The sequence below is a fragment of the Ambystoma mexicanum genome, chromosome 4q, assembly GCF_040938575.1.
Source record: "Ambystoma mexicanum isolate Mex_15411 chromosome 4q, UKY_AmexF1_1, whole genome shotgun sequence".
Taxonomy (NCBI): Eukaryota; Metazoa; Chordata; class Amphibia; order Caudata; family Ambystomatidae; genus Ambystoma; species Ambystoma mexicanum.
The window spans coordinates 684726833-684747509 of record NC_090928.1 but is presented as its reverse complement, the minus strand read 5'-3'; positions in this window follow the sequence as shown (position 1 = coordinate 684747509).

Below are 20677 nucleotides of genomic sequence, written 5' to 3'. Positions count from 1 at the left end.
GCTACACAATATTGTTGCAGGATTAGGAAAGAAAGGAAACTCTGCTTCGACAATGTGGTTAAGTGGTTGCAAATCCAGGATAAATATTCACGCCTCGCTTTAGATTTTTTAATTGGATACACTGCGGTATTGCACGATGACTCTGATGGCACCAGGATCCCCTCATTTATCAGTGCTGAAATAGTCTGGAATATACCTTCATCAGCTTCTCGGGACATGGGGTACTGTTTTGCTTGCGGTAAAATTGCTCCTGGTTTAAGCTTTATTTTAACCTCAAATATTCACTTCAATAGACCTATGTCATAGGGGCGCATGGTCCATAGGACACTTGGCACTTTTTCAAGGTCTTTCTGAAAAAATGCTGGTCGTTGCCGCATTTTCGCCATTTGCTGTAGGATTTCTCTTTTCTCGATCCTTATCCAGTATTTAATACTCATAAAGAACATCACTTTGTCATCAATACATTCATCTCTGAACATATCTTCATCTGTTATGTCAGTCAATCTGTACCTCTCTTCAAGAGCTATCACTGTTCTCCATTATCTACCTTCATCATCTACCCCTTCAAGCATTGTCATCTCGCCTCGCATATTGTTGTGTCTGCATAGGCGCTTGTTGTGACTGCCCTTTTGGTGGGTATATTTGTACTTGCCCCTGCTGATGTACCTGCTGTACTTGCCGCGTCTGTGCCTGATAGGATGTGTGATCCTAGGCAAAGCTCTCTCTTGTTTGTGTGCTGTGTAGCAGTAGATAAGTTGTCCCCCCCCTTGAAAACTGGCCATTTTGTACACACCATCGGATCCTACACACCCCCGCAATATGCCCCGTTATTCCACAATTCCAATAAACTGGGGGTGGCCCTCTGGCAAACCCTCCTTGGTTATATCCTCCCAGAGCACTCTGGTTCTCATTCTGTGTGTTTTGAAATCCACCTTGGTTATTCTGAAATTTGCCTCGTCTTCCCCTAAAGCCCATACCTCTGCCTCATGGCGCAAACCCATACCCACCTCCATCCATCGAGCGTGAACTATTCACCTGCAATGCACCTATTGCTTCCTGCATTCCCAGTCCTTCTCCGCTTGTCAGTACTGCCCCTTCCATGGCAAATTTTGACAGTTTCTTGTGAACTAACTTGGCTTCCTCAATCTTTCTATTTTCATCCCTCTTTTTGTTCTTCTCTTGTAATAACCGACAGTGATGTACTATAGTCAACTGCATTTCAGCCCATGGCTTCGCTTCCATCCCCACTTGTTTTTTCATCTGTCTTTTTGCTGGTTCTGGTAACCCCTGACATAAAATATGGTAAAATAGTGCCACAGTTTTTTCCCACAGCTCGTGAGTTTTAAGCTGCCATTTCTACTGAATATCCTGAATATTAGCAATAGGGTCTTCATCTTCCTTCATTTTATGTGTCATAATTGAAACCATATTCAATGTATCAGAATACTGCACCTTGAGAGCCCTCCAAACATCTGCCCTACAATTATTAAAAAGGTGCTCCATCATGCACTGTGTTTTTTGCAGTCATACTTGAGTACCCCACTCTCTTCCATATGTCGTCAGCCCTCTTTCCAAGTATGGCAGCAAGGAGACCGTTTATGTCTCCTATGGCCAGCATGTTTCCTCCTGTCATTTTCTCTAGCTCGTATATCCATTTCCCTCCCCTGAAGACAAACTAGGGAGCTTGCATTTTAAGTTATACTTATCCATCTACGGCCATGAAATATATTGTGGTCTTGCTCCCCCCTTCTCTAGCAAGGGGAACTGTGTGAACCCCATCCAATAGTTGGATCCCACTATTAGTCTATCTATAGCAGGAGTAATCGTCCCTATCCGCCTTCTTGCTGGTAGCAACCTTAACCTGGTGGAGACTCTCCCTTCTCACTATAAATTCGTCTTTGGGGGAGCACAGGATATGCTATTGGATCTTGAGTTCTTTCTTTAGGATGTTCCAGATCTGATCATCTTACTTCTTTATACATCTGTTGGCTTCCCAGGGGGGCACATGCTCCCTTTCTGTCTGCCCCATGACCTGACTCTCTTTCCTCGTCTAACATTTCTAGACCCCAACTAGTGTGGCTATCATCCCCCTCACCTCTATCTAGATTTAGTCTGCTTAAAGACGGTGCTCAGCGTTCGTCACTAAACATGTTTTCCTCCACAATTCATGGTTGAGCTACCGGAGATCGATTACCGCTCCCTCGAGTTCCATACTCGCTATCCCATTTTAACTACTGATAGACCTCATCGATCCTTTTTCCAATGCCTTCCGCATTATACCTTTCTTCCTCTAGCGCTACTCTAGGTGTTTCTGGCTTTATTTCCTTTATCGGGAGAATCTCTCTCACTCTATCCCATTGTATTTCTGCACTCTGCCACATTTGTTCCTTGAGGATGAGACTGGCTTCCAAATCTTGCTGCTTCCTATTATGCTCTATTTCTTCATCTACTTCCTTTCGCTTTTTCGCATCCCTTCTAGCTTTTTCTTCCTTGTGCCTTCGTTCTTCTCTCATTACTCCTTCTCTTCATTCCTCTTCTACTCTTCGTCGCTGCAACCTTTTGTCCTTCACCCTTTGTGCTTCTTCCTCCTCTCTCTTTCTTTCCTTCCTGTCCCTTTATTCTATCGATCTTTGTCTATTCATATACTTTCTTTGTTCCTCTGCCCCCTTTTTCATCCTTTTCTTGTACCTCCCTGTATATCTGTTCCCGTCGATCACTGCATTTCCTTCCTTGTTCATTCTCCCTCAATCACTTTTCTCGTTCCCTGTCCTTCTTTTCTTGCTGGTCCGTATCCTCTCCCTGCTTTTCCCATCTAACTTAAGTAGTATCTGTCCTCCAATCCATTTGTTCTGTACGAGCATTACCTGGACAGCCCTATACTTTTCTCCCTTCCATTGCTTGATTTCTCGATCAATGTCGGTCGATAGTTTCAACATGCCATCTCTTTTTTCCTTGTCTCGTATAAAATTACAAGCGTCTTCCTTTTGTTTACTCTCTTCTGGACTATTGCCACTACTGTAAGCATGGGTTTCATATGTCGGGTTACTATACCCTGCCGCTGCCTTCAACTCATTTAACGGATAAACTTCTATCTCTTCTGCATTCACACTTTTAATTTTGGGCAAGGTAAGAGGAGCTGAGGGCTCACCACCCTCTCTCTTATGCTGATGAAGCATCCACCCCTCCTTTGGCAGACCCTCTTTTTCCTCTTGGTACATCTTCCAAAGTTCAGAAATTACCAGCCTTTTCTCTAATTTCTTTCCTGTGTACACAGCGTGCACGTATGTGGTCATGTGTTGCTATACCATTCTTGACAATGATCCCCCTTGTAACCAATGCATGAACTTTTTATCCGCTGTGCCCATTACCTATTCTGCACTGTACTGTTTGAGCTTGGGCGCATGTTTTGGCAATGTTTTGCATAGATGCATTAGAGGAGTGTCCTCCATAATGACAAGTCTCAATTGACTATTGATACTTAGCAGATAGTTAAATAAAGCCTTTTATTTCAACTCAAATCGCCACTTTTAATGTTTTAAAACAACAAATGTGAGCAAGCACCATGAATCGCTGCTCAATCCTCTCATTTCAATGGCCTATCTATCTTTAGATTGGCGCCTATCGTCTACTACACCTGAACTTCAAACACTATTACTTTCAACCTTTCACAGTTCTATTGCTCCTTGATACAAAAATGTTTTACCTAGACTACTCACACACTACACATTAATAACCCCTGTGATCACCTTCCCTTCATTATTAACCATTTATAATAAGGGGTATGCTTCTCCCGCCTCTATTAATTTTAAGATATCACCTTTCACAGTCCTGACCGTGCATTTCCTCCTATTATCACTACTCCCACTGGAGTTTGAAATGTCTTCTTTCAATTCCCTTAAACTAGGATTTCTAGGCGCTATCTTTGTTTATACAACATTTCCCGTTACTTAAAATATCACAATCCTGCCCATTTATATTGCCATTTCCCTTAGTCTACTTATATTTGTTAGTCGACTTGAGGCCTTCGGTATCGACTTCTCCTACAATCCGACCACTTCGCCTTCCGTCCACAGAGTGCCCGTGGAAATCAAGCAGCGATTTCTTCAAAGAAGGACCTGTCCACCATCTCGATTCTTCTTGCAAGTTTATTTCTAACGGCGCTCTCCACGGGAAACTCTGTGATCTTCCAGCTAATGGCGGAGGATGCAGGATCGTCCAAAATAGTAGAGCAGAACTGGTTTGGATCTTGAACCCTTCTGCACTGCTACTACGTGAGCTTATGGCTCTTAGGAACATGTATATGGAATGGGTGAGATTACATCAGAATAATTCTGAGTCCAAAGAACAGAACCAACTCAGGAAGATGGCAGAGTACTGTTTTATTAACAATTATCTAAAACAGGGAGGTTCCAATGAACATCAACAGACGTATGCTCAGTCTCTCAATGATCTCTACACAAAATATGTTTTTAATATGAAAAATACTTCAGAGAGACGTCATACTACATGGCAACAGTGAGAAAACCTATCAAGGGTCGGGATTGGTTAAGGAAGACATCTAAGTATACTTTTCTATAGGAGCTAGGATTGTTATTGGCTGTTCGTTATCAGGTGGACAATTCATGCCTACCTCTAAAAACATGTAATTTCAGAAACATTACAAACACAATTTCTCATTGGTCTCCAAACTATAAGGTCCTTCTTTATATGGACTAATACACTTGGTTGGCACACTTGTGCCATGTCTGGAACATTTGGTTGATTTAGCAGCACGTAAGCCGAGACATAGGTGCAAGGAGATAGGGCCTGAAACTACCACCCAATTAGTCGAACATCTCTCATCACCCATGCCTACTGCCATGAAATCGTCTTTGTACTTGGGCTTGCAAAGTATCCTTGTCTTTGAGAATGCACGGGAGTGAGGTCAGTCACTATCGTGTCTGGGACTTCAAGTTCAAGCTCCATTTCCATCATTGACTCACGTGACAGGAGACCACAATTTGGTCCATTTTGCAGCTTTTAAATGGTGTCAATTAATTAAAAGGCGCCATCCTTTGTATTATATCTTGCACCTTAATGCGGGAAGGTTCATCCTCTGCATACTCGTTAAACTTCAGAATAGATAGCTGACCTTGCATCTTGAATCTTGACTCCAGGCCAGGCAGCCTCGCCATGCAGCTTCATGAGCCTATTATTCTTGCTGCAACATATATATATATTTTTTAAATTATTTGCGTCTATCAATTCAATGATTTTGCAAAGACTAAGAGCAATTGTGTCAGTTTTTCTTTTTCTTCTTTTTTCCAAGCCTGAAACAGCTTTAAGATTGAAGTTTCCCATCTTGCACTCTGAGTTTTGGATTCAGGTTTCCAATTCAGTTAGACCTTTAAAAGGTTGTTGCCTGGGTGCTCATCAGATTTAAGGGAGCAAGCCTCTAGGGCATTCCTTAATATTTTGGCAGTTGCTAATGCCCAAGTTGTCCTAGATCCGCACATCAATCGATTCCACCAAACTTCTTCTTCGTACTGGAAATTGGGATCGATCAGCAGTCTCAGGTATGCTCTTCTCCATTTTATCGTTTTGGGACAAAGTAACAGGAGGTGCTTTATTGTTTCAGGTTCGTGTTCCGTTTTGCATAGGCGACAGAGATTTGTTTGTGATTTTCCTCTGATGGCCCTTACTTCGTTGGTCGGAAGTAGGTTTAAGCGAGATTGCGGGAAGGTAGATCTTAAAACCTTGTCCGGGAATCTTTTTAGGACTTCATTCGGCAAATGTAATTTCTTTGGTTGAAAGTTCAAGTGAGTGAGGAGTTTGTTCTTTCCTGCTAATGTAAGAGTCTCTATCCAGTCCAGTTGGTCCATTTTGCGTTTGATTTTCGTGGGGGTTTGGATTAATTCATCTTCGCTGCATTCTCTGTTGGCCAGGACTGCACGCTGCTTGGCAGCCCAGATGGTAAGAGGCTTGCTCCTTCCTTCAGCTATTTCAGATTTAATTATATTGTATAACAGCGGTGAGTCCTGCATTATTATTTTCCTGAAAAGCGCCATTTCCCCTGCTTCGATTTTTCAATTCCAGCTTCATTGGTTCTGGCCTACTAAATTCAGGATACCAATGTCCAGTTTCTGTACAATGGTGGCTTCACCTGCATTCTATTCACTACTGATTGCCAGCTTCTATGATGAGCTAATCAATCTAATCAATCTTTTGTCTCAGCAGCTGTACATTTGTTGAACTGTTGTTTTTCTGAAGCACTTCATACATGTGTAATATTCTTTTTTATATTGAAAAACTCACTCTGTTTTTTACTTTGTCATTAGTTTCTTCAGAATCTATACATCGTTTTTAGCCAGTATTTCAGGACGTCGTGCACACTTCGTTATGATGTCATCAATTCATTGGATAGCTTCTTTTCACACTCCTTCAGGTTTTTCCTCCTGTAGGGCATCATGTTGAGGGTTCATTTTCAATGGGTATCTTCTGTCAAACACTCACTGCGGTATTGGTATTATGGCGGTGTTAGCCACGGCACAATCTCATGTCTCCAATACACGGGAGGTAGGGGGCAAGATCTCCCGAAGAGGCACACAGCTGCTCCTCTACACTTTGAAAATCCTCGCACAAAAATGCCACCACATATTGAAAGATGGGGCATCCGCCTACAAAACTATGACTATGATATTATGCACTGGCCAGGGGTTGAAGTTAATTCAGCGGATTACATCTCAAAGCTTCTGGGAAATGTCACAAATGGAGTGATGCAAGAGGTGGCAGAAGAGTATGTTTGATACATCATGTTGCATGTCCACTGTCCTGCACTCACGATGGAGACACTCAGATCTGCATCGGTAGAGGACCCGACCATAGCGTTAGCCATAGAACTTTCTAATAACAACAAATTGAAAAGTCATCCACGAGCCACCAAATACTGCTGAGAGGAAGCTGGCTGACTGTCCCCATGTTCCTGACAGGAATGGTGGTAAAGACTGCCCATGAAGGACATAGAGGTATTGAAAACTGAGAAAAAAAAAGATACCAAGTGTGGATTCCATTCATGGATGGACTTGTTAAACAAACAATATATCACCGTCTAGAATGCCAATTCACACCGAACACAGATCCTCCGAACTATTACAGATGACGGAACTACCGGAAAGTCCATGGCACAGGATTGCTATGAATTTCTATGGATCTAAGGAAGATGGAGACTACCTGCTTGTAGCATTGATGAGTATCCCAAGATCCCTGCAGTGAAACAGGTGAACACAACAGCTTTAGCATTAGCATTGTTACAAAACACATGGGCTTCCATTGCCAAACATTTTTTCTGGGTGATGAAGAATTAGTAGTCAGCATCGAAAAAATGACTGAGACAATCCAAAAATGGATCATGAAAACACTAGATGACATTGCACCTGAAAAATCATTCACGCCCTCACAAAAGAAAACAAAAGTGAGATGGATCGCACCCAACCTCAGAGCACTGAAGAAACCTAGCAGGAAACTGGAACAAATTTGGAGGAAAAACTGCAATCAACAGGACATAAATCACTTACCAAAGACAGATACGACTATACAAAGCGAAATACTCAAAACAAAAAAGATATATTACAACGAACGAATCAAAAACTCAAGCAACAGCCAGAAAGATATGTTTAACATCATCCACAAGCTAAGAAACCCAACAGCATGCTTCAACAAACCCACGCCATCACAAAAACTATAAAATGACCTTGCAGACCACTTAAAAAAACAAATCATAAACATCGAGCAAATCATTAAGAACATGCCTAAAAACACCAACAATCCCCTCACTAGTCAATTTTACTTTACTTTACTTTATTACATTTATATAGCGCAACCATAAACCCATTGTTGTGAGGGCGCAGACAAGACAAAAAAGGTCAAGCATACTAGTAGATCCGGAAGTAGACAGAAGATTAAGGGTCGTGTACTACTACTTGAAAAGGAAGGTTTTTAGGTCCTTCTTGAAGTTGCTCAGAACCATCTACAAGACTCAACTAACAATCAATTCTGACAGAAGGAATCAACAGCATAGTGAACAAAAGCAACAGACCCGTGCACACCAGACATATACAAGACTATCCTCACTCAGAAAACACTTGCAGAATATTTTCTCAACCTCTTAACCACTCACTAGCAACAGGAACTGTGCCACAAGCCTTCAAATCAGCATATATGAAGCCGCTCCTTAAAGACCCATGAGAAAACACTGACGACCTAACGATGTCCGACCAATCTCAAACATCACATACCTGGCCAAACTCCAAGAAAGTTATGTTTATGGACAAGTCCTGGAACATATATAAAACAATTGGATACCAGAATCAGGCACAAGTCGGCTTCAGACCCATGAGAGGATTGCAAACTGCATTATTATCAATATGTGATGACCTAAAAACCAAAGCAGACTCAAGCTCCAATCGGCACTAATAGTACTTGATATATCAGCAGCCTTTGACACACTCCATCAGAAAACACTCATCAAAAGACCCGAAGATACAGGAATCAGCAGCACAGTGTTACCTTGGCTAAATTCCTTCATGGCAGAAAGAACAGAAACAACCTGGCTAACTCCCTTCAACCCAACACTCCACACAACAATTTACAGAGTCCTGCAAGGCTCATCCCTCTCACTGCTGCAATTCAACATGTACATGATCACTCCCATCAACCTCATCAACAGACACGGCCTCACCTGCTACAATTAAGCAGATGACACACAAATCACCTACAAAATCAATGCTAGCGAAGAACAAAACCCAACCCTTACCATATGCCTCACAGAAATAAACCATCGGATCAGTACCAACAGCCTTAAACTCAACCTGGACAAAACAGACATCCTGATCATGCCCAATGACCCGTTGAACCAACACCACATTCCAGGACCTACTCAAATGGGAAACTGACTGAAACCAACCAAAGAGGTCAAAAATCTGAGAATATTAATGGAAATTGACTTAACACTCAAACCACAAGTCAACGCAGTAGTAAAGAAATGCTTCATCCACCTACACATAGTCAAGCCGATACTCCCCATTTTTACCTTGCCACTTCAAACACTTGCCATAATTTCCCTTGTCACCTCAAGAATAGACTAGGCCAACAGCTGCTATCTGGGAATGCAAAACTACCTAATCAAAAAACTACAATGAATGCAGAAAGCAGCATTGACTCCCACCCAAAAAAAGAATTTTCTTCAAAACACTCTGCATAAGACACAGAAAAATCCATGACAAAGGAGCAGAATTAATATAGGAAAAACGTGCATGTACAAACCAAACCGAACACTAAGGTCCAGCAAGGACATTCGCCACAAACCTAAACAATACTGAAAGCGTAAATTTGAGCAAACAGCATTCTCCTGCATTGCAGCAAATCTTTGGAACTCACTCCAAAAGGAAATACGAACAACAGGTCACTTATAGTCCAGAAAACTGCTAAAAACATGGCTCTTTAACTCACCAAGCTAAACAGGAAAAATCAACAATGGAAAACTGCCAAGACATCACAATGGAAACACCAAAACATCAGAAAATTGATGAAACCCATAAAAGTCCACCATACAAAAGGACACAGACGAATCTCCACTAACCCTGCTGAAAACACTCCAATATCCTGCATATTCACTCTCAAAAACTAAAAAAAACACACTCATACCATTACACGTTACCGCAGCAAAAACCTAGAACAGCCACAAACCTCTACCGCAGCAAAAACCTAGAACAGACACAAACCACACAGACTCCACAACACCCAACTGGAAACTAAACCAATTACACACAAATAACCCATAAACACTCATACAACACATACTGTCTACCAACTAAAAACAAATCAGCACACAGTGACTGTTTTTTCTGAACTGAAGCCACCAACAGCACATCAAGGCTCTCTTGTGTTTTTCCCATTTCAATCCCACTAACTAAGCCCTCCCAGCCCTCTTTCCTTTTCAGATCCACCAGAGCACCTGGAGACCATGAAGATGGCAACGGTGCATGGAATAAATCACAGTATCAGAACATAACATAACACAAACAGAGACCGCAAAGAAAGACAGATGCAAGGTACGAAGCTCCACCATTCAGGGTAACTGCTGTAAAGGGTACAAGGATAACAGCCCAGACAGATTCTCAAGAAATTACAAGGACCGTGTCCTACTTCAAACCCCGATGAAGACCCAGAAAGAAAGACATAATAGAAGAGTAACAGGAGGTAACAAGTGATTCAGAACGGCAGTCCAGTAAAGTGAACCTGGCACCAAGTCCAGAGGAGAAAGAACCTGGAGCACTGGCGCTCTTTCTTTTCTTAATGCCAATGACATTTGATTGCTGTCAGGAGGGGACTGGGAACCAAAAGAGGCCCTGGAAATAAGTGCCCCCACATTACGCATTTTCAGCCAGCCTAAAACCTTTCCTATGGGAACATTTGGAAATCAAACAGGTTAGCACACAAAAGAAGGCCCAGGGTGAGGAGGCCTACTGGGAACTCTCCAGAGTTCCCTGTAGACCAGTTCACCCCTGGCGGTTGTACATTGAATTAGTATGCTGTAAATGCATCGTAATGCCACCCCAATGCGGGTGATTGCACTGTCACTCCAGATTACATGCTGTTTTAAGACTGATTCATGATCTCAGGGAAAACTCTGCCTTCTTTTTCGTCCAGCTCCGTGAACCAGCATTTGTAGCCCCTCCCCCCCCACCATTATATATCCCAGAGGCCAATGAAATGACATATTTGTCTTTCAACCAAGACACGCAGGTCACGCCAGGCTAAAAGCAGTTACTGCCAAACTAACACTAATGAAACGGAATGAGCTCTTGCTTTGCAAGAAAAGATTGCTACACATTTGTCCATGACATGTTAAACAGTTTGTGACCTGCTGATTATAAAATCTATACCAATGAAGTAAATCCTTCAAGCGCTCAGTGTGCAGGAGCCTGTGACACCACAGTAGGAAAAGGCCACGCATGCAAGCAAAATAGCACAAATCAACGGCAGGATAAACACAGCACTCATTCTACTGAAACACATGTTTCGACTATGATTGCATAATCTTGTATCGAACATGGCCAAACATTTTTAGTTTGAAGTGCATACTGGAGACACTTCTTATCACCCTTATAGTCTATGGCAGGGATTAGCAGCCTGCCTGTTACACTCTGGATGCTTTGAACTACATTTCCCATGAACCCTAAACATTGCATTTACTGGCTTGGGCAGATGGAAGTTGTATGGCAAAATATTTGTGGCCCTATTGCAGAAACCTGGCATCGGTACAAGTGCAATTAGCACTAGGGCAGATATTGCCCTAGTGCAGGGGCCTGTAACCTGTGGTGCTCCAGATGTAATGGACTACAACCACCATCAACCCCCACCAATCGCTCTTCTGGCTAAGGCTGATGGGAGTTGTAATCGAAACATCTGGAGAGCCCTATGCACAAGGCCACTGCCCTACTCTATAAAACATATTATTTCAATGCATTTTAGCACATTTTACTGGTGCTCGGAATAAAATAAACATTTCCCGTATCCAAAAATATATAAAAAGAATATGATTTTTGCATTTCAGCATTTTATGCCCTTCTCTTAATTACACTTGCACCTGTCCAAAGTTTCTGTTATACCGCCCCTGTAGGACCATACCCTGTTTAACCCTGGACTACGAAGAAACGTGTATCTTCGACTTTGTTAACTTGAAGTGCCAGCCCCTCAAAATTGTCAAGTGGTTGAAATGAAGACAATGCATCTGTGCCAGCTGCATAGTACCCATAACATTTTTGAGTCTGTAAAAGAGCGAATATTACAGCTACCAAAATACTACTAATACTTTTCAAAATCTTCACCGGTCCTGGGCTTCATCCTTTCCCTGACAGAGCTCATTGTGTTAAAGGTTCCTTCTGCAGTCCTTGTTCCATCTGCAGAGCGCGGATCCGAATCCCTAGAAGTGCAACAAGCATTTCATCCATTTCGGGGTGATAAACTCTGTAAGAATAATCTGGGTAAAAGCTGTTAATGACAATGCTCTGAGCTGCCAAAAAAGCGGTTTCACCTTATTGCAGTGATTGTTTTATTGTGTAGCTTTAATCCCAAACCAGTGGAAATGCATATACCACTGTGATTGCATTGGGCAAATCCAAATCCTCATTGCACTGCTTCCTTTTATGTTATTTGGAATATATTGTTATGCATTGTGTGTTTTCAGTGTGAGCTGCTTCCCAGACGAAACTTGTTCTCATTTCTGTGTGGGGCGTATGCAGTATGTTTTGGTGCAGTAATTATTGCAGGCATGCATGTTTCAACTGTTATAAACCGGGTTGAGGATATATTTGGTGTAAAGGTGACAGATATTTATTAAGATTTTCCGAAATGGGGATATTTTCGATTTTCTTTTTTAGTGTAAATTTTGCTTATCTGTCTGGTTCAAGCTTTTTATTTTTGTCTATATTATTGCCCTGGATACGCACAGGTAAAGAAGGAAGTTAAAGCACAACTGTCGGACAAACATTTTATGAAGTCCTTGTGGGAAAGAGAGGTAATTCAAATATGACCATTATCCAAAAGATAGAAGCATGCTACGAACATGATTTTTGACATATGAGGAAAACGCTTTTTTGAGTGTTGCATTTCCCATTACTCCTTGCACCTCTGGTGTAGGGCATCCACATTGCAGACCCATTGCCACTACTCAAGGGTCATTATCCAGGGATGTGGCTTGGCGCCAAGAAAGAGTGATGCATAGGTGTGTTGTCCCTGCCCACCTCATATATTATAGATCGCACCACGTTTTAATTCTTCCAGAATCCTCCCCCTCTCCTTACCTCACTGTTGCAACGATTGCTCTGTTGCTGGGGCAGGAACCTCCATTTGCCCCGTGAGCCTGTGGCATCTGTCTGGGAAGGCAGTCATCTCTCGTGTGGAGAGCCCCGGTGGCGGCGATGATGCAACCAGCTGGTTCGGGCCTCGTCGGCCTCCTACGTTGTTTCCACAGTGCCACCAAATGGCCACTAATCATAAATGCTGATAGAAAAAAAACAATAAGAAATTAACAAAAAGAACGATTTTCTTATACAATCAATTGCACTGGACTATTTTATTTAGGTAACATCTTCAACTTTATCCCTCAGTTACCATCTTACGCTTATCCTTTGACATTAGTATTCTTTTTCTGTGCCAGGGGATATTTCTATACTTACTACTTCTTTATCTTTTCGAGTTCTCACCTAGTCAGCATGGCCTCTGGTAAAAGTAACCAGAAATTGCGTAGAGCTTCTAAAGAGGTGCAAGCTTTGTCTGCTACTCACAAAAGACTCAAATGTGAGTCCCCTCCACCACTAGCCTCCTCAGACCCTGCAATTGAAGTCTTTTTGCAAAACATTAGGTCACTCAACCCTTTATCGAAACCACCAACCAAAAATTACAGCAATTGGATGAAAGGTGGAACATCTTCAAGGACAGAATTAGTTAACTGGAAAGCAGAATTGGTTATGTGGAGGATGTCTCGCCTAGAGTCACTCAGTTGGAAAAAGAGGTCAGAGACCTCCAAAAACATAATGAAGAATTGGAAGACAAAAGTAGGCGCAACAACCTACGCATTACGGGTCTCCCTGATGGATGTGAGGGGAATGATGCTATCCTGTTTCTTCAAAAAATATTATCCACTCTACTTCATATCCCAAAAGAAATCTCCCTCAATATTCAACGCGCACACCTCATTTGCCCAGTAAGAAGCTCGCAATCATCACAATATCCACCGCGCACTTTCATATTTTTCTTCTGTAATACACCAACTACAGCTCATCATCTCAAAAGGCTAAAGAGAAGAATAACCTTGTCTGGCATTGTTATAGGATTCACATATCTCAAGATGTGGATAAGAAGACCACACAGCACAGAAAGGAGTTCCTCTCTTATCGCCCTGCATTAAAACATATTAACGCCAGATATGGACTATATCATCCATGCTCATTTACATGGCATCTGAAGGTCGTACATTGATTTTTGATTATGCGGCTGACCTTAAAGCTTACATCCATTCCCTCAAGACTGACAGCATGGATACATCGCTCCCTACCACCTCCTCTCCTTTGGGATCCGGATCTTGACTTTCTTTTTATATGATTGTATGTTGCAGTCTGCAATTTTTGCCCTCAATGATGGTGGGCTGGGCACCGCTGGTGTACGCTTCTTCTTCCAGGGCTGGTTTTATTTTTAAGCCCTGCTGGTTTCATCTACGCCTATATCTCTTTTCCCTCTTTTTTCCCTTGTGGTAACTTGAACCTTCTATTCTTCCAACACTCTATGTGTCTTTACCTTTTATTCTATTCAGTGTCATACCTCTTACTCTTATCTTACACCAATGGGTCAGTTATCCCCCCCCCCTATTTTCTTCTGTTTTACCCTTTTTGTGTTTTGCTGTGGTATTTTGGGCACATATCCCAGCTGGATATACATATGCTCATATTGTTCTATTGGCTGCCTTGGTTCATAGTATTATTCAACATCCTTTTCCATAGGTATTTATACGTATCTGCACTAACCATTCTTTTTAAGTACAATGGTATTTAAATGTGTAACATGGAACATTAAAGGCTGTAATGACCCAATTAAGAGGTATAACAGTATCTCCCATCTTAAAAGGCTAAATCCATCTATTGCTTGTATACAAGAAACCCATCTCTCTTTTACGGAAGCTATGAAACTTAAATCTTTTTGGGTCAAGGAGGTTATTGCTAGCCCAGCTGTTTAGAAAAAAAACAGTGTGGCCATACTAATTAATAAAAGGCTAACATATACAATTCTATGTCAAGATGCATACACCAATGGGAGATGGGCGCAGGACAAATTGCTAATTGGATCAGGCATTGTCACTGTTATGAGTATTTATGGCCGCACTCCCGATCCTGATTTTTGGGATTCTATCAAACAGATTATTCTCAAATCAAATCCTCTAATTTCATTTTATGCAGTGATATGAACCAAGTCCTAGACCCCTTTTTAGATAGAAAATCTAAGTGTTCATTTAAAAGTTCCAAGTCCTATAAAGCTTTTATACATTGCTTAACAGAAACCAGTCTCATTGACACCTGGAGATTAGCCCACCCAGTTGACCTTGAGTACACGTTCCATTCTCATCCCCGTGACACCCTTTCATGCCTAGACTACATTTTCACCACCACATCCCTTACTAATATTATTATTGATTCCCTCATTTCTAATATTATTTCTGATCATGCCCCTGTCAACACCTCCTTTGCTTTCTCTAATATAAAAAAAAAATTTCCAGATGGAAATGTCATAATTTTCTACTCCACGACCCACAATTTATTCAGTCGTTTGTGTCCTTCCAACATAATTTGTTTGCTGATAATCTAGATGAAGATACCTCAGTGACCACTAATTGGGATGCTTTTAAAGCTGCCTTAGGGGGTCACATATTTGCCTATTTGAGTATGAAAAAGAAGCGATTGAAGAAATACCTTGACGCCCTATACCTTCAGCTTACTAATGCAGAGAAGAAGTGTTATTGCTCCTATTCAAACATTGACCTTCGCACTGTCCTATCCTTACATTTTCAAATCAATAAAAAACTCACTGAACAAGCCTCAGGTGCAATCTTAAAATATAAATCCAAAATGTATCATACCTCCAACAAAGCAGGCAAAGCTCTTGCTTCTTAGCTTCCTGCTCTATCATTACGAATTCCTCTGGTATTATTGATGTCTTTAAGAATTTGTATACAGATTTATATTCCCCGTAGACATCGGTCCCAAAGGCCAATCTTAAAGCTTTCTTTGAAAACATCACTAGATTTTCTTATCCCTCATTAGACCATAGCGGGTTGGAAGGAGATGTCACCTTCTCTGAGGCACTCCTCATCCTATTCCCAAAAGCAGAGAAGGATCTGGATCTCCCTAAAAATTATAGACCTATCTCCCTCATTCATGTGGAGAGTAAGATTTACATCAAACTATTGGCCAACAGAATTGAATCTTACCTTCCCAGACTAATCAAATCCAATCAAGTGGGATATGTTAAAGGTAGGAACATCTCTGCCAACATGAGGCTTCTATTTGATGCCTTACACATTATCTCAAAGAACACAAATGATAAATTAGGCTATGCCGCTATTGCCTTTGATGCCGAGAAGGCCTTTGATCGGGTCAATTGGGAGTATATGTTCCAGGCCCTGTGTTGGCATGGTTGCGGTGAGGGCTTTATATCTTTAGTTAAGCTTCTGTATTCTGGCCCTAAATCCTCTATTTGCATTAATGGCCTGTCCTCATAGTTTTTCCCTTTACAAAGAGGTAGCAGGCAGGGGTGCCCTTTATCCCCCATTCTATATGTGTTATCCTTTGAATCCCTTTTGGAACATATCAGATCTGATACAAATATCCAGGATCTCACATGGTATCCAGGAAATCAAAATAGCTGCTTATATTGATGATATTCTGATTCTATTGAAAAACCCTAAAAAGATCTTCCCCATTTGTTATCCAAGTTACATGACTTTTCTTTAGTATCCGGGTATAAGCTTAAAAGAGACAATCTAGAGTTATTACCTCTCAATTAATTCTGCCTTAAACATGAATTAGAGGTTTTGAATGGTGCGATAAATATTTCAAATATTTAGGCTTAAGGTTTGCTTCCTCGGCCGGTGGCACTATCAAATTGAATATGGATTTCCTAATGAATAGACTTAAGGATTTATCCTCTACCTGGTCCCCTCTTTACTTATCCTGGTGGGGACGCTTTGATACTATCAAAATTATGTTATCTCCCATTGTTCTATGTTACCTACAAATTCTTCCTGTACCTCTCCCAAATAATTTTTTCAAGCGCATTAACTATATTTTACTTAGTTTCCTATGGGGAACGGGTTCAAGTAAAAGAATCACAATTAACAAGCTTAAAACCCCTTTTCATAATGGTGGGGTCAGATTTCCCAACTTCAAAACGTATCGCAATGTCTTCCTACTCAAACAGACTAGCTGCTGGTTTGCCCCGCCTGATACTGGTGATATCCCTTCCTGGTGTAGACTTGTACAATAGCTGGTTTCCCCTTGTGACCTTGTCGACATGTTCTATATTTTCAGACACTCTGCCGCTACATATTTTGACCCTAGTAAGGCCTCCAGATCGGCCCTTCGAATCTTCATTTTCCCATCAATTGAATACCCATCCCTGGAACTTTCACCGCATTTGTGGCACAATGGGTCTATCACTATCAACAGTAGAGAATTATATCGTAGGTCTTGGCTCACCACTGGTATCAAATTTGTTTATCAAATTGTACAAAAATACAACATCACATCATTTCAAGTTCTCAGAAGTTCTATCTCACTTCCAGTATCATACTTCACCTTTTATATTAAATTGGTTAACGCTTGTCTTGACAGCCTTCAGTCACATACTAACAATGTTCTTACAAGCGATGCCTCTAGGCTCCAATTATTGACCTCGGCATCAGATGTTACAGCTGCCAAGTTCTAAAAATTGCTTGCTGCTGTTGACTCCTACTGTCAAGTGGCAGGTTCAATCCCTATGGGAGACGGACTGTGCTCTAGTCCTCGATGACAGTATTTGCACTCAACTATGGACAAGGATCATGTGTGTCTCCACCTCAGTCAACATTAAGCAAAATATTCTCTTTTACATATACAGAGCATTTATAACTCCTCAAAAATTGATAATATATATAGTGATTCAGACAGGAATTATTGGTCTTGTGGGGATACTCATGGCTCTTCTCAAAAGCTATTTCTAAAGTTGACTTACCTCTTTCATTTACTAATGTTTTCCTCTGTAATACTGCAGTCGGAGAGGATGGATTCCTCTCTTCACCCATCTTCTATGACGTTTTTTATTATCATTGCTATCAAGATTATCACTGCCAACTGGAAACAATATTTCTGTTAAAGGATGGTGAAATAATATTTGCTATATACATAGAACGGAACATTGTATGGCTACTTACCTTGATACAATACCCAAGTACAATATGAAATGGGCTTCTTTTAAAAATTATTTAGACTATCACACCATGTCTGCTCATGGCTCATAAATTGTTTTCTCTTTGCCTAAAGTGCATCAATTTCTACTAATGGTTAATACTTGTTGCATATTTCCTTGTTGAACCGCGAACAAATGTGTCCAAAGTGCCTGCTTTCCCTATCACACCCCTCCTTTTTGTATCGTGTCTGTCTCTCGTTTGTCCCTGGGGGACCAGACATGTTGTGATAGTCTAAATAATTTTTAAAAGAAGCCCATTTCATATTGTACTGGGTATTGTGAACATTTATTTTATTCATGGCATGGCCTAATTTTGTTTTTCCCAATACGCATGTTCTTAGGACTAGCTTAGGACTAGCTTAGTCTCTGTTAATTGGTTTATATTAGTCTTGCCTCAAATTTTGCCTCCCATTTTGTTACCATATTGCTGAAACTATTATATGGTATTACTCAAATGTTTCAGTCCTTTCTAAACAACAGAACAATGTGAGTCTTCTCCCAGTTAGCAGCAGGACCCAATACCTATAACCTGCTGTGTGCCACAGGGCTCATGCGTCTCGCCCACTTTGTACAACATCTTTACAAAGCCCCTTTTCAATGATCTTGACGGTCTGGGTATCACCTACACAAACTATGCCGATGATACCCAGATCCTCATCCCGTTGATGGGGGATTATGACAAGGATTTGGCCTTTGTAAACAGAGTGTACCTCATCATCCTGGCATGGATGGCCTCCCATGGTCTATGCCTGAATGATGACAAAACAGAACTCCTCACCTTGGGCACAACAGCTAACCTTAACAAACTTGGCCAGAACTACTCTTCATTCGAAATTGACAATAATACCATTGCCGTGGCTAAGGAGGTAAAAACCCTTGGCTTCAATCTAGACTCCACACTAACATTCAAAAAACAAGTAAACGCTATGGCTTCCGCAACATCCAATACTTGCAAACTCATCAGTGCAGCCAAACCTTTCCTCTCCTCTAATAATTGCATTACCCTAGCCAGAGCTTTGACCCTGTCCAAGTTGGACTATTGTAATGCCCTATACGTAGGCAGTAACAAATACATCACAAACAAGATTAAAATCTTGCAAAATAATGCCTTAAGAGCAGCCCTCAGTCTCCCAAAGAAAGCCCACATCTCAGATATTAGAAGATCTGTCAACTGGCTCTCCACGACAGACAAGATCTTCCTTAAATATATCTCTTTGATTCACAAATGTCTCCACCATTCTGCCCCTCTTTACCTGACAAAGAGATTTACCAGACAAGTTTCCTGCCGCCCCTCCAGAAAGGTCAACTCTAACCTCCTGTTGGTGCCGAGATTCAAACGCACTACGACAGGGGGGAGTAGCTTTCCCATCAAAGCAGCACAACATTGGAACTGTCTACCGCCACACCTAAGGGAAGACATTCTTTACGTACAATTTAGATCCAATCTTATCCACTGGATCAAGGAACACGACAACTAACGTACTTGCTCTTATCACCTACCCTACATGCTTAGCTATAACTTGTAAATTCTGTATATTATACTTTCTGTAAATATGTTTTATTGTATCTGTTCTCAATGATGCGGATGTGTCCAGTACTGTAACCATAGCTCGAATCCATCCATTTCGCCACATGTAACCTAATCTATACAATCCTCTTGCTGCTCTTGCGCCCTGCTACCCCTGGGTGAGGGGCGCATTACAAATAATAAAACAAACAAACAAACAAACAAACAAACAAGGAAGGAAGTCCTGGAGGCAGTGAAGTTCTTTTATAAAACCTGCTCTATGACCTACTTAGACAAACAGACATGCCATTAAACATGATTGAACTGTGCATCAATATTAACTTTATCTGTGCCACAGCCTTTGCCTCAGGTTTTGCTTTACCATATGTCAACCTAATGGTAGGATTGGATTTTGAGAGCAAATGTGTGCTTTTGAGGACAAGGCAAAACAAGACAGATAACATACCGATGTGCTATGCAACATACGTAATGTATTTATAATTTGGGGAGGCAAGGAAGGCACTTTGCAAGAATGTATTAAATATGTCAATTCAAATGAGGTAAAGCTGAAATGTACATATGTGTATAATGATGGCTCAATGGTATTACTTGAAAAAGACATAAAAATGGTGGCTAGCAGCTGATAAAATGGCTGCCTGAATGAGAACTCTCATCACAGTCATATACAAATCCCCTGTACGCGCACCCACAGATATGCTCTGGTGGCAGGAAAATACCAAGATGGGCTGGGGGAAGGTGAGAGTTTTCTGAGATTACATAATTGTCAATGAGCTCACTATAAGACTGGTATCACTCTTTAAATTAGTATTCCATGGAGGAAGATATCTGCAAGGGTGGTTGGTGAATCTTTAATTCCTGGGAAATAAACATTTCCCACGAATATGCAGGGATGAGTGAGAGTAGCAAGAGGGTCCTAACCAACCATGCGAGCTCAGAGGGTTTCCCTGGAGAACAGTCTTAAAATAATGGCTTAAAATTGTGCATCTTTGGTGCAGGCAGGATGGACATGTTTCCTTATGGTGGGCCTAACACTGTTACTGGCATTATGAACAAAGCCAACATGATCAGTGTTCTTATGCGGGAATGGGGTGGTTATATTGTTGCAGTCAGTATCGA